Below are 15,168 nucleotides of genomic sequence, written 5' to 3' on the forward strand. Positions count from 1 at the left end.
GGCCGCCGTTTTGTGTACATTTTTAAAAACATAATTCACTACGGTAGCACCAAGATTACTGGAGAAGCTCGAAGTTATCATGGAATATTGTACGCGTTTGGTAAAGTTAATCGGAAATCGTAACCCTTAACTATTCGGTAAGGAGCAGATGAAAACTAATGTTACAAATAATCCACCGAAAAACTTTTTCTTTCGTTCAATTTGAAAAGGTGGGAGACATTAGAAATTGCAATTGCACTCTCTACAAAAACTGGAACATTTTGAAGGTTTGCAAATGCATGCGAAGCGTGATTTATTATGAAAAAAGATATTTCAAGATAAATGATAAAATACTGAAATTATTTAGCTTGAGTAACGAATGAAGTCGTCGTTTTTGAGTTTGTGTGACAATCTCGTAATAACTTTCAGCGACAAAACTGTTAAAATGTTTATAATAAGTTTTTGCACATGACACGTCATTATTGTACTGCGCCACATGGACGCGCTTTATTTACGAGAGAGACTCTGTGCGCTGCAGGTTCCTACGAATTGTATAATGGCGACCACGAAACAGATTTAACGTCCGCAAATATCGTACTTGCACCTCTTACAAATACTGCATCTTCGCACCCATCACACAACATACTGAAATGCTGTGATAAAAAGCGCAGGCAGTTGCCGTGTCGTAGATCCACACAAGGCCACAGTATAAACGTGACGAACGAATATTATTCCGTCGTACGTCTATAAAACGAAAATCCGATTCGTAGTTGTTTTTTTATTAATAGGAAACTACGCGATAGTAAGAAAAAAGTTCTACTTGGTCTTTTGCTTTCTTTTAAATTCTTATATTAGTCACTTGTTTGCAAACGGAATTTTGTCAAAAATAATTGAAGCATTTTGTCGTATCAAGTGTGGCTTCACATACATAGGTCGTTCTTCACTCATTCTGAATTACAAAGTCGATCGAATTTGTGGAATACAGCGAAAATATGAAAATATACCACACGCAAGATGAGTTTACTGGCCAGAGAGCCTATACATATATTTTTGGCAAGAACAGTGTGCGATGTACTATTATTACCACGTAGTAATTTCAAAAAGATAGATAGGATTTTGAAAAGTAACGTCACAGCAACACTTGTAATCTATTACTTGATAACAGATTAAAGCAAACGCCAGTCCTATGAAGCTACGTATGTAACTTTGTGAGTAAATCTAAATACACAAATATGTGTTTGTTTGGACAAGATCGTATATCTCGGAAAGTAGTTCTTCAGCGATTGGTTTGACAATTTGGAGCAACCGTGCATTCGGATACGAGTGTGTTTTTATATTCCTACTAGAGCATCCTATGGTATAGAGAGAATACGTTAACAAAAACTTCAAGTTAGCTTTTTTTCAAATCTTAAGTCTCAGAAAGTTCTTCACCGCCTTGTTTGAAATTCCTCAAATTGAAGACTTCCTTTCGACCGTTTCCCTGAACTCGCGCAACGTCGCACGAAATCACGTTCGCAGTCGCGGTTAGAATTCATGCACTCTTGGCCAGTTGGTGCACGCGAGACAAATTATGCGAGTTACTGGTCCACGGATTAATCAGAAACGATTTATGGACGGACGCGGATTACTTCTCTTCACTGCCACACTATCTAATAAATTTAAATAAGGCTCGCCAGCGTCGCTTTAAACCGCACGACTGGATTAAACTTCTCACCACTTCGAAGTAAATAATGAAAAGCTCTGCAACAATCCAGTAGCTCTGAGAAAGATTCCGAGAACCAATCTCTGAACTGGGCTGTGTAGACAGCAAACCGTTCATACACTGCCTCCGAATCGCCACTGACTACTCTCGTCACCAACAGAACATGAACCCAGTTCGCAGGGAAAAAGTCACTCTCAAATATGCACGGAAAGAAGTGGCATTTTATTTATCATATCCAAGCCCCTCTCTTTTATCCAACACCAGCTCCAGGTAGCTGATGGCTCCTTACTGTGATCTCTCCAGGTAGCTAATGGCTCATCACTGTGAACTCACGTCCGCGCTCACTAATTTGCAACACTCACCGAGAAAAACGAGAAAATGCCTATGTAGCATTAGAATCTGAGTCCAAACAAGGCCCCGGGAGTAGACAACATTCCATTAGAACTACTGACAGCCACGAGAGCCAGTCCTGACAAAACTCTACCATCTGGTGAGCAAGATGTATGAGACAGGCGAAATACCCTCAGACTTCAAGAAGAATATAATAATTCCAATCCCAAAGAAAGCAGGTGTTGACAGATGTGAAAATTACCGAACTATCAGTTTAATAAGTCAAGGCTGCAAAATACTAACGCGAATTCCTAACAGACGAATGGAAAAACCAGTAGAAGCTGACCTCGGGGAAGATCAGTTTGGATTCCGTAGGAATGTTGGAACACGTGAGGCAATACTGACCCTACGACTTATCTTAGAAGCTAGATTAAGGAAGGGCAAACCTACGTTTCTAGCATTTGTAGACGTAGAGAAAGGTTTTGACAATGTTGACTGGAATACTCTCTTTCAAATTCTGAAGGTGGCAGGGATAAAATACAGGGAGCGAAAAGCTATTTACAATTTCTACAGAAACCAGATGGCAGTTATAAGAGTCGAGGGACATCAAAGGGAAGCAGTGGTTAAGAAGGGAGTGAGACAGGGTTGTAGCCTCTCCCCGATGTTATTCAATCTCTATATTGAGCATGCAGTGAAGGAAACAAAAGAAAAATTCGGAGTAGGTATTAAAATCCATGGAGAAGAAATAAAAACTTTGAGGTTCGCCGATGACATTGTAATTCTGTCAGAGACAGCAAAGGACTTGGAAGAGCAGATAAACGAAATGGACAGTGTCTTGAAAGGAGGGTATAAGATGAACATCAACAAAAGCAAAACAAGGATAATGGAATATAGTCGAATTAAGTCGGGTGATGCTGAAGGAATTAGATTAGGAAATGAGACACTTAAAGTAGTAAAGGAATTTTGCTATTTGGGGAGCAAAAAACTGATGATGGTCGAAGTAGAGAGGATATAAAATGTAGACTGGCAATGGCAAGGATAGCATTTCTGAAGAAGAGAAATTTGTTGACATCGAGTATAGATTTAAGTGTCAGGAAGTCGTTTCTGAAAGTATTTGTATGGAGTGTAGCGATGTATGGAAGTGAAACATGGACAATAAATAGTTTGGACAAGAAGAGAATAGAAGCTTTCGAAATGTGGTGCTACAGAAGAATGCTGAAGATTAGATGGGTGGATCACATAACTAATGAGGAAGTACTGAATAGGATTGGGGAGAAGAGACGTTTGGGGCACAACTTGACTAGAAGAAGGGATCGGTTGGTAGGACATGTTCTGAGGCATCAAGGGATCACCAATTTACTATTGGAGGGCAGCGTGGAGGGTAAAAATCGTAGAGGGAGACCAAGAGATGAATACACTAGTCAGATTCAAAAGGATGTAGGTTGCAGTAGGTACTGGGAGATGAAGAAGCTTGCACAGGATAGAGTAGCATGGAGGGCTGCATCAAACCAGTCTCAGGACTGAAGACCACAACAACAGCAGCATTAGAATTCGACACGTGTGCAAGGGAATCTACTATTGAATGCTTCGCAGGCTCTCAGTAGCGGAAAAACAACCTCGATCACGAAGGATCACTAACTCCAGATTTCCGAAATGTTAAACATTTAAAAAGACAAACTCCGCCTCAGAGGGGACGCAACTTATGCCTCAGCCTCCCGAGGGCTGGCGACCGACTTCGCCGAGTTCCAGGCCGCTCCACGAAATTTTAGTACACACAGGCATACGAGGCAGTCAGAATCAAGAGTAGAATGTAAACACTCCAGTTGGCCATTGCCTACTCCTCTTTATAGCGCCCTTGTAAGGTGCTGTCTTCAGAGAGGACTAAGAACTTCTGGAACGGGTGTTGGGGAAAGGCCGGCTGTTGTGGGGAAACTACTCTCCCTGTAAGCCCGCCAAGTGGGAGTTGGAACAGTCACACGGAGTGACACTTTGCACGGAGCCTGGCGCCCTCGCCGGGCTAACCGCTTTTTCACAGGTACAGCCACGCTTAGAAGTCTATAGCTTCAGCACAGCTGCTCGAGCGAGCTGTCTCGCGCTCACACCACAGCAGTGTGCAACAGCGTGTCGTTCAGGGTGGCTCATTAACGCCTTTCGCTGTAAATTTATTTTTAAAACTTGTTTTAATGAGAACTGATAATGAAATTCAACATAACTTTTAATGTGTTGATGATGCAAAGAAAGGGGGCAGTTAAGTAAGAAACATAGTGTTCATTACGACTGTTGCAGCCTTATAACTGCCGTTTTAGGACGAAATTTAATCTGACAAATGTATGTTTCGTTACCAACGTATTTAAATGTTAAACATAAAAACACAGAATTTCAGTAAATATTACTTATTTTATTTTCTCCAAATGATCCCTGTATTGTACCACTTTTCGAGTGATGCTAATTCGAAGACAAGCTCTTACGCTGAAGTAGCCAGTGAGCTTCTGTGCATGGATTTCGTTCTTTTCATTGCGAAATATAAGCGTCGTGTACATGTAAGTCTGCAAGTCTGCAGCTACGATTGTGTCGGTGTTTAAAGTCGTGAAAATTTACACAGAGGAAAGAGAAGCCTACGAGACTAATTTCACTATGAAACTAATCACGCAAACGTCACATTGTAGGTATACGAGTTCTAGCTGTAGCCACATTTCCTCACTGTCAACATAATCTGAAAATCAGTGGAACTGCGGAATCCTTTGCCAGCTGAAAAGCAGTATGGCAACTTTATATAACTGCAGATTCATCCCTCGAGTGTTTCTCTTCAAAATAAAATGTATTTTCATAGTGAAAATGTTGGGAAAATTATTTAGACGTTTATTTCTCTGTTCCCATATGAAGAATGCTATATCTTTCTTTCTTTCCTTCCTTCCTTCCTTCCAATTTTTGCACATCGGCTTCTCGCTGTTCGTCTTCCAAACGTCAATAATCTTTTGCATGGAATGTATTGTAATGTTGTTATAAACTGAATTTTCCGTGTTGTTTTCAAAATTTTGAAGTGGATTAAAAGAACACTAAGCGTATTAATACACAAACGCATAGAATAAACATACAGACTAGGAATCCTGCACTGACATGTTGATGAGTCTCACCGCTTTGAACTTCCTATAACCCGACCAGCATGCTACTTTTCAACCCTTTAAAAACCGATGCTCTCCATTTAAAGCGGAGTTCCCATCCTAAAACTTCAATTTTTTTAAATTAATGGCTGTTTCACATCTTTGGAGTGTTCATTGTTAGACCCCAAAACGATTTAACTGTATTCGAATTTCAAGTACGTCTAAGACATGCTTGAAATACATACTGTGTAAGGGGCTGAGGCACCGAAAGATGCCAAAGATAATTTTTGATTTCTATCAACAGCAAAAAGAAACATGTTTACTCCGAACTTCGCATAAACTGACATTAGGAAAAACAAATTGCAAGATTTCCAGGATACTTGAAGCCAAAGGATTGGCAGTCAGCTGTTGGAAATCATTTACTTTGTCTGTCGACTATGTAAACGTAAATTTAGGAAATGCACTGAAGTCCTGTTCAGCACGATCAACGAGCTTTAAGGAAATAGGTATTGGCTTACAATAAGGTATCCCTACCTAGCACTGCACCTCCTCAAGAAGACTGTGAGTAGACTTTTATTCATAAAATTAAAGAAAAAGCTTACCCTGATCTTAAAATTACCAGAAGCAGCCTCATATAAACAGGATGGTAAAACGTTATGGTGAATTGTAATGGGTATGTCTTGTAGCAACATTCATGTTTTGGAAAAATGTTAAAATCTATTTTACCATAAATTTCTTTTTCTAAGCTCAGTACCAACTTTTTTATCATAAACGTTAACCAGTCTGAATGAAATATTTCGGGAAGTAGTCTTGATGCGTTTGCTTACTTCTGTGCATTAACACTATTGAAAATGTGATTTGTTTATTTTATCATCACACGTATGTGCCGATAATTAAAGAAAATTTAAGGCTGAAACTTGAAGTAAACCCTGTAAACAAATTATTAATGTTCATCGTAGTGTGAAAATTGTGGTGTGATTACCAACAGCTGGTTTTCAAGAATACCCTTAAAATCACATAAAAAATTCAAAAATCGAAAACCAATGATGTTATGGGTTTCAGAACTTGGGTATTGCTACATCTTTATATAATAGACACGACTTTATAATTTTGTTGCTGTCGGCGAAAGAGAAGAAAAGTTATGTTTTTGGGTCAGAGATGCAGGATTCCATCTACGCACGTTAGTTTCAATACCTTTAAAAACCGTCGATGTGTTTCTCGCCATTTATATGGCAGCAAAGCGTAAACAACAAGAATGATGTTCGTTTCCTCCAAAGAACTATTACGGTCGGCGTAGAGTATAAACGACTGTTCGAACTACTTGGTCGAACACTTGCACGTTTCACCCACAAACACTGATTCGCAGTTTGATGGACAAGTTTTTTTTCTTTCCCCTGGCACACACCAGCATTCTGTCATTCAGTCTCCTGTTATTATCTGCAAGTAAAAAACTGCTGCCATCATTCATCAGTAAATTATTTTCTTGGAAGAATAATCCTCCAGAATATGTGGGAACATGTGTAGTTCCCATATATTTTCGCCTAATGCGATGTAAGAATTGTTTCGCACTTCTGTGTGGTGGTAACGGTGTTACTAAGTCGTAGTCTCGATTGAAGAGCTACCCTACTACTTCAACGTAATATGTCGCGTCTGCTTTTCCCCGCTTCTTTGCGCTGACAAAATGTTTCCACACTTCAATTGCTGCTTCATCTGGAATACAAACATGGCTGTCTTCTCCTGAAACTGTTATTTTTTGTGGATAGTCTTCATTTGCAATTATTCTTTTTAAAGTTCACATAACGCCAGTGAGTCACCTATTGTTTCTTTGTATAGTCCACTATAAAAAAAAAACTAATGCCAGTTGTAAATCAGTAAAGGTGGTCTCGGTGAACTCCATTATCTCAGCATTAAAACAATTGCGAGTCAGAGGCCAACTGCAGTACCGAACTCTGAGAGAAAGCCACGCTCACTACGAACTGTTGCGGGCACAGGGAACTTTGCGTAGGAAATCGACTTTGGCCTTGACCAGAATACCTCGCAGGTAGCGGCCGACAGGTCGGTGTAACCTGCTTCTGGAACATCTTGTCCACTACCTACAGTGTCTTGGGCTCGGTACAAATAGCAACACATTTCCTCTCCGTACACATATCAGTCCGTACAAGAGTCACAAACTCCACCACGTAAGCTCCGGCCACAGCTCACTTAGGAGGATTACGGAAAGACCAGCCAATCGGCTCTAAGCTGCAGGATAACGCCCTCCCCCTGCAGCGAGATATGAGCTCAGGCGGCTATAATAGCGAGCAGGGCTAGCAAAAACGGGCAGCTAAGAAATGGTGTGTTACAAAATGGGGCAAGAAATGAAACGAATTACAGTTGCTCTGTAACGAGCCATAGGAGACAACGAGTTCCTTATACCAAAATACTCAGGAAAGTCCCTGAGCAGTCTCTGAAATTTTATCAATAGAGTTTATGTTCACAGCGCACGCGCTCTCTAGCAGTACCGGTCATGACTCCATCGCAGTGTGAAGCTCAGAACAGAGTGGACGAAGATGTGCGGTCTGTATTGTCCCTGTTTCACGACGGCGACAGTTTATTTCTGCAGTCAACAGCCGCTGTTATGTACTGTGGGCCAATCTATACGGACTGCCGCGATCGAAGCGTCTAGCATCAGCACCTTCTGAAATATAGGTATTTAGAAAAATCACCTGGGGCTGAGCACAGCCTCATAAATAAACGCGAAATTTTGTTTGAACAAACGAGAATGCTTGCTCACACATCGAACTATTAGGACCCTGCGATCAGGGAAGCACTTGAAATTTGAATATTGTAATATTTCTGGTTTAGTCAGCCATCATATTAAGCTCCAAGAAGCTGTTCCCAGAACAGTGGAGATGCAAGAAGTATATAGATGACGAAATGTGGTGTGAGGTACCTGTGACAGATGTCACATTCGGCACCATTCCCGTGAGAAAGACCGCGTGCATAATGCTACTGCTCTGTGATTGGCTGCTGTGTTCGGAGCAAGGGCGCCAAAACGTTATAGTTATTGTTATTAGTTAAACTACTCACTGTAATGACTTCACTTTTTAATATAAATATATCTCAACAGCTGACTATCAATCAGTCATTTTAGAATTATTACAAACAATTTAAATCAAAAAGAAAAGACTGGCGAAATTGCAGACGAAGCACTTCGGAAGCGTTCGGGTCACGCCTTTTCTGGCATGGCGCGCGAAGTGTTTCGGGCCGTTCGTCACTCTGGATTAGGCAGTCGAGATGTACAGTCATGTTGTCTGTGGCAGGATGTGTTTGCCAGTATTCAGTATTAAAAGATTCACTCCGGTAGTCGTGAGGTACAGACACGTGCCACAAATAGTGTAAAGATACATTTTCGTAAACATTGTGTTTCATCATGTACTTTGCTGTATCAGAAGGTGTTGTGTTAAGATAATGTAGTCTTCTCGTGTGGCTATATTAAAATACGCGAGTGGCATCCCAAAGAAGTGATACATTATTTCAGAAGAGAACCTCGCTAAAAGTCACTTTCAGCCTCAAGATACAGATCCTATGACCTGCGTGCTGTTTTCTGCGCTGGGGACATCAACTTGAAGACAGCAGGTTGGTGAACTATAACAGAACCTTCGTATTCCACACAGTGCAGTGGAAACAACTAGGCGTCTCACGTGTACTGCATGCACAGGACAAATGCGCTCAGTGACTCATCTGCAGTAATGCAGAGGAGGTAAAGGAGGAAGGTCGTTATTAACACCAACAATCAATTCATTCTTCCTTTCTTGCCGTAATATGTGAAAACAGAATGAAATTTTCACTCTGCAGCGGAGTGTGCGCTGATACGATACTTTCTAGCAGATTAAAACTGTGTGCCTTTTTTTCATTTTGTTCGTTATTGTTCGTTGTGTGTGGTCGTAGCGGACGTCATATGACATCCGTTGCAGTTCGTTGTTGATCCGTTGATCCCTTCACTCTTCTTTTTTTTAATTTTTTTTATTTTTTTATTTTATTTGCAGAGAACAGCCAGCTCTCTGACCGAACACGCTGAGCTACCGTGCCGGCGCCATCTGAGCTATCCAAGCACGACACACGATGCGTCATCACAGCTTCAGTTCTGCCAGTACCTCGTCTCCTACCTACCGAACTTCACAGAAGTTCTTCTGCGAACCTTTCAGAACTAGCACTCCTGGGAGAAAGGATATTGCGGAGACATGGTTTAGCCACAGCCTGGAGAATGTTTCCAGAGTGAAATTTTCACTCTGCAGCGGAGTGTGCGATGATAGGAAAGGTTCGGAGTTCGTGTCTCGGTCCGGCACACAGTTTTAATCTGCCAGGAAGCTCTATGTGAAAACAGTTTCAATAGCTATGCAGTTAGCAGTGCGCGGTAAGATAAAGAAAGCGTACAGAGCAAGACTTCTCGGTGTTTACTGCCCGATGCGAGACATGGTGCTTCAAGCTATGCTGTATCAAGAGCACAAACAAAATCTATTGACATAAATAGCTCCACCTCATTACATACCGTTTCCGTGTTGTCACCATGATGTAATCCAGTCGATCAGACGCCGTCCTCTGGGTATAAAAGTAGGAGCCTCGCCAGACTTAGCCACTGACGACAATGATCGAGGCAGTCATAGAAAGCTCGGTACTGTGTCTGAAACCGACGCGGTAAGTAACCCCGAGAACATTTTACTCAGTGACCGCACCGTTTTACATGCGCAACTCGCGGCAGCCGCTGGCAGCCTGTGCGGCCTTCCTCGGCCGCAGTGATTATACTGTGGGTCCCACCCCACGCAGGAGGTCGCCATGGAAAGTGAGGTGCATGCCAGAGTGGGCCGCGCACGTCCCAACTTCTCCCATTTACCACCAGCTGTCTGCAGGGGGCTTCTAGAAAACACGCCCGCGGAAGGTCAATGTTGTATGCCGTGCGGAGCCAACCCCGACCCTCAGGTACCTGCCACGTGCACTACGTCTTTGATGCTCCAATCTTCTCTGCAGTTGGGAAAAACAAAGACACCCTGCTACTACGGAAAGTGTGTGGTGATTAATGGTGAAAATAGGAACTGACGAGAGTTAATACAAGCAAAAACTTTCCAGTAAAGGCTGCTCTGCAAACTAGCCGATGGCGCGATAACTGCAGTCTGGCAGTGGCTTCAATATTCAATACTTCCCTAGTCACTAAAAATGCATTTGAAACGGGAAATTTAGATTTAATTCACATCATCAGGGAGTTTAATTATACTTAAAGTCTCTAAATATTACGATTCACTCCATAATCCTACCTGCTGAAGTAGGAAAATAAAACAGGAAAAATAAAGTAAATAAGAAGTAGCAGAAATGAGGTTAGCGATAAACATAATGTGTCGAAGTAGAAGTTAAGGAAGTCTACTACCATGGAAGCAAAATAACCCACGATGAATGAAGGAAGCAGGATATTAAAAACAAAGAGGGCATTCCTGGCTAATAAACGTCTACTGTTACCAACCACTGGTGTTAATCTCTGGAAGAAGTTTCAGAGAATGTGTGTTTGGTGCAAGGCATTCCTGGGCAGGGAATCATGGTCTGTGGGAAACCCAGAACAGAAGACAATCGCAGCGTTTGAGATGTGGTGACACAGAAGGATATTGAAAACTTCTCATTACTTTTGTCTTTCTTCGATTTACTCTCAGTCTGTAGCGTGTGCTCATTAGACTGTTCAATACATTCAACAGATCCTCCAATTTTTCACTTTCACTAAGTATACCAATGTCATAAGCGAACCTTAACACTGGTATCCTTTCAACCTGATTGCACCCCTGTCTTATTCCATTTTTAGTTAGAACACTTCATTCTTTTTCCTCCATTCTCATTGTAAAGTAAAGAAAGGTCGTATGGCATGAATGGCTGGGAGATCCCGGACGGCAAATTCAGGCGCCTGAATTGGAAAGGTAGACAACTTTACTTCACTTGTGAGCGTTGTGTGCTCTTTGCGCATAACTTAAGTGTGTGTGACTATAATGGGTCAGTGTGTAGTGTCGCGCCATGTAAGGGAAGTGCCGACACTCAGCTTGCTCCTCTCGAATAGCACCAAGGAGCCCGACGAGTTAAACGTCCCCATCAGATGGACGGAGCCCACCATCAACACAGTCGCATGTCCTTACTTCATGAGACACTGCGGAGAGGTTTGGAACGTGATCCAAGTCATTGACACCGAGACTGGTGATTAGGGATTTTACGTCAGCACCCCTCCTGTTCCCTTTGCCGTCAAAACAAAGGAAACTCTGTAACAACGCGCGATATACCCGAGTGGTCACCCGTCCAAGTTGTTGGCACGCCCGACGGTACCTAAATTAAACCTCTGTTGATCCATTGTGAACACAGGAGACCAGTTGGTTAAGTACTTGTCCATATCAATCAAATTCTCCAACAGTCGTGTAACTAAGATGTTATTTTATTTTGACGACAACCATTTTCGGTATTCCACTATTCCATTTTCAGGCCCCATATGCATCTCTCAAAACAAACGACAATGCCATACAGTGCCAAGAACGTGGTCATAGGGACTACAGGTGAGCTCAGCTGCTACCACGTCTTCATTGAAGAGCTTGCGAAACATTTTGAGTTCACGAAATCTGCGAAACATTTTGAGTTCACGAAATCCGGGGATATGTGACACTGTACGGCATTATCGTTTATTTTGAGAGATGGAATGGTGCCTCAAGATAGCATAGTGGTTGTCGTCAAAATAAAATAAAATAACATCTTAGTTACACGGCTGTTAGAGAATTTCATTGATACTGACAAGTACTTACATTCAGTGATCAGACGTGAACCAGTGTATCCACCGCGACGCGACCGTTGACATTTTTGTTGCTCCCAGTTGGTTATACTCGTAATACGAGGGTGAGTCAAATGAAAACCTTAAATTTGTAATAACAAAACGAAATTTCGCGCCGTTATCCTGTAAGCTGGTAAGCGCGCTGCAAACAGCTTACAAAATGGCCTGTAGGTGGCAGCATAGTGCAGATGCACACATACCGTCGCAGTATCAGTATAAAGATGGCCGCCCCACTTGCGACTTGCACCAGGGAAGAACAGCGTTCTGTTATTCGGTTTTTGTGTGAAACCTATTGAAATTCATCGACGAATGAAACTTCAGTACGGTGTTGCAGGTTTGTCACAGCAACAAGTCTACGAATGGAGTAGGAAGTTCGCAAATGGTGTGACTTCAGTGGAAGATGCTCCTCGTCCAGGTCAGGCACAACGAGTTGTGACTCCACAGAACACTGCAGCAGTTGAAGCCATGGTGAAGGAAAACCGCCGAGTGACACTGAATGACACTGCAGCATGTTTACAGATTAGTCATGGGTCAGCACACGACATTGTGCACGATGTGCTCCAGTTTCGCAAAGTGTCTGCAAGATGGGTGCCACGGCAGCTGACTCCTGAAATGAGAGAACGACGTGTTGATGCCTGTGAAGAACTTTTTCGGTGCTTTGAACGAGAAAGTGATGGCTTCCTTGCAAGAATCGTTACTGGGGTCGAAACCTGGGTTCACTTCCACCAACCGGAAACGAAGAGAGCGAGCAAGGAATGGCGCCATTCCTCATCACCAAAACCAAAGAAGTTTCGAACTGAACCATCAGCAGGGAAGGTTATGCTGACTCTCTTTTGGGACGACAAAGGCGTCATTTTGTAGCATTACACGCCTAGAGAGGCCACTGTCACCAGTACATCATACACAGATCTCCTAAAAAATCATCTGCGGCGTGCAATCAAATCAAAGCGACGTGGATTGCTGTCAGCTGGTACCCTTTTGAAACATGACAATGCAGGGCCCCACACTGACCGCACAACAGTTGCAACAATCACAGACCTGCATTTTGAGTGTCTTCCTCATACACCATACTCACCAGACTCACCAGACTTTGTCCCAAGTGATTTCCATATGTTTGCACCACTCACAGACGCAATGGGAGGAAAGAAGTTCCGTTCTGATGAAGAGATACGCCACGCGGTGCATGAATGGGTGCACGGACTACGAAAAGATTTTTTTTCTAAAGGAATTTATGCACTTTGTAAGCGCTGGAGGACTTGCATTGAGCGTGGGGAAGATTATGTTGAAAAGTAATACAGCTTTGTACCACGCCTGCACAATAAATAATATTTTAAAAAATATTTAAGGTTTTCATTTGACTCACCCTCGTATAAAAGCCACCCGATATAGTCTTCAACTGAAAACTACGTTTGTGATGTAGAAAGCGGTATTGCATCTCATTGAAAACGTTCCTCTCCACAGTACAAGCATCTGATTCGTCTGGCGCTGTATTTCGCGCTTGGGAATGCTTCACATTGTCAAATTACATGTTTTGATGTCACAGAACTCGTACAGATCTATCTCCGCGACCGCTTTCGCGTCCCGTTTGTGGAGGGCTCGAGCGATCGCAGTATTGTAGATTCTTATTTCCTGTTTGCTTTAGACAAAGACGAAACCTTACGTACAACAACGTGTTTGTTGTTCTGGTGATCTCGTACGAAGTTGCAGTTGTAATAAATCTGTCCCAGTATCGGAATTTCCCCTCCTAACAGGTGTGCGGCACGTGAGACCAACAGCACCAGCAGCAGCAGCAGCAGCAGACGTGCCAGCAGAGATTAGCGGAAAGCGTGTCCCGTATCGCCGCCTCAGGATCTGCCCAGGCGATGTGATTTACGGCCTTTGCAGGCCCAGGCGGCCACACTGCGGTCAAGGACGACGCTGGCTTTCTGGAAGGCTCCGCAGTTTTTCCCGTCGCCACAGAAACCAGCACACACACCTGTCGACCACTTCCCTTACCGGATTCGGCCGAAATATAACACGACCAGTTCGTCATTAAGTATGCTATTGATTAAAATTGTACGCAGAACGCACAGGTGCCGTGTTTGTAATGTTATGCAACCACTATCGCTTGGGAATGTAAATCGAAATCGCTGGAAGAAAGACTACGTTGTTGTCGTGAGAACGCTGTTGCAAAAATCCGACATTCGTGGCTAGCCGCGCGACAGTTCTGTTGTCACCTCCGTATTCATGAGAATGACATAAAATTGAATGGGACGCCTAAAGAGGTATGCAGACAGCGTTCCCTCGTTCGTATTCCAACGCAGCACGAGAGAAAATCGCGAATATCGGCACGAAGTACTCTCTGCCACGCTCCTTACAGTAGATTGCGGAGAGAATATATACTACTCAAAACGAATTTTGTGTTATCTTTAAGACTTGCACAGTTTATGGTTTTCTGTTGGAAATGCCATGCAATGCGGAACTGATCACTAGGTGTCACGAGAGGCTCAACCACGAAGTGGTTAGTATCGCGTTGCCAGCAGAGAACCAGTAACAGCAGAGTAGATCGTTATAGGAGAGCACAGTCGACTCGAATGTGAGCTACTCACTGTATCTTGTAATTAAATTTTCCTCAACACGGTTAAGTCTCATCTTTTTCTCCGATAATGAAGGTCTCCGAATAAATGGATTAAAAAATTTGTGCCACAGACAGATGTTGAAATTGCTAATTTGTTGTAAGGTCTTACGGGACCAAACTACTTAGGTCATCGGTCCCTAAGCCTACACACTACATAATGTAACTTAAACTAACTTAGCTGACCGCTACGGTCGCAGGTTCGAATCCTGCCTCGGGCATGGATCTGGTCTTTAGGTTATTTAGGTTTAAGTAGTTCTAAGTTCTAGGGGACTGATGACGTCAGATGTTCAGTCCAATAGTGCTCAGAGCCATTCGAACCATTTTTTTAAAACTAACTCACGCTAAGGATAACACACTCGAACCTCCGACGGGGGCAGCCGCACGGACCGTGACAAGGTACCTTAGACCACGCGGCTCCAGATGTTGATCCTGGGTCCCCTGGCTTACGAGGCAGGAATGCTGCCCATTACACCGCCACAGCACTATGGCTAACAGTGTTGCACAGACAGCAAAGTCCAACGCCCTCCCCAACACAAGCTTCAATTCATACCTTGTCTTCCCCCTATTGCCACGGCTCTCCGGCATTGGAATAGCACCCCAGCTTCGGACGTTA

Source organism: Schistocerca serialis, chromosome 8, assembly GCF_023864345.2.
Source record: "Schistocerca serialis cubense isolate TAMUIC-IGC-003099 chromosome 8, iqSchSeri2.2, whole genome shotgun sequence".
Taxonomy (NCBI): domain Eukaryota; kingdom Metazoa; phylum Arthropoda; class Insecta; order Orthoptera; family Acrididae; genus Schistocerca; species Schistocerca serialis.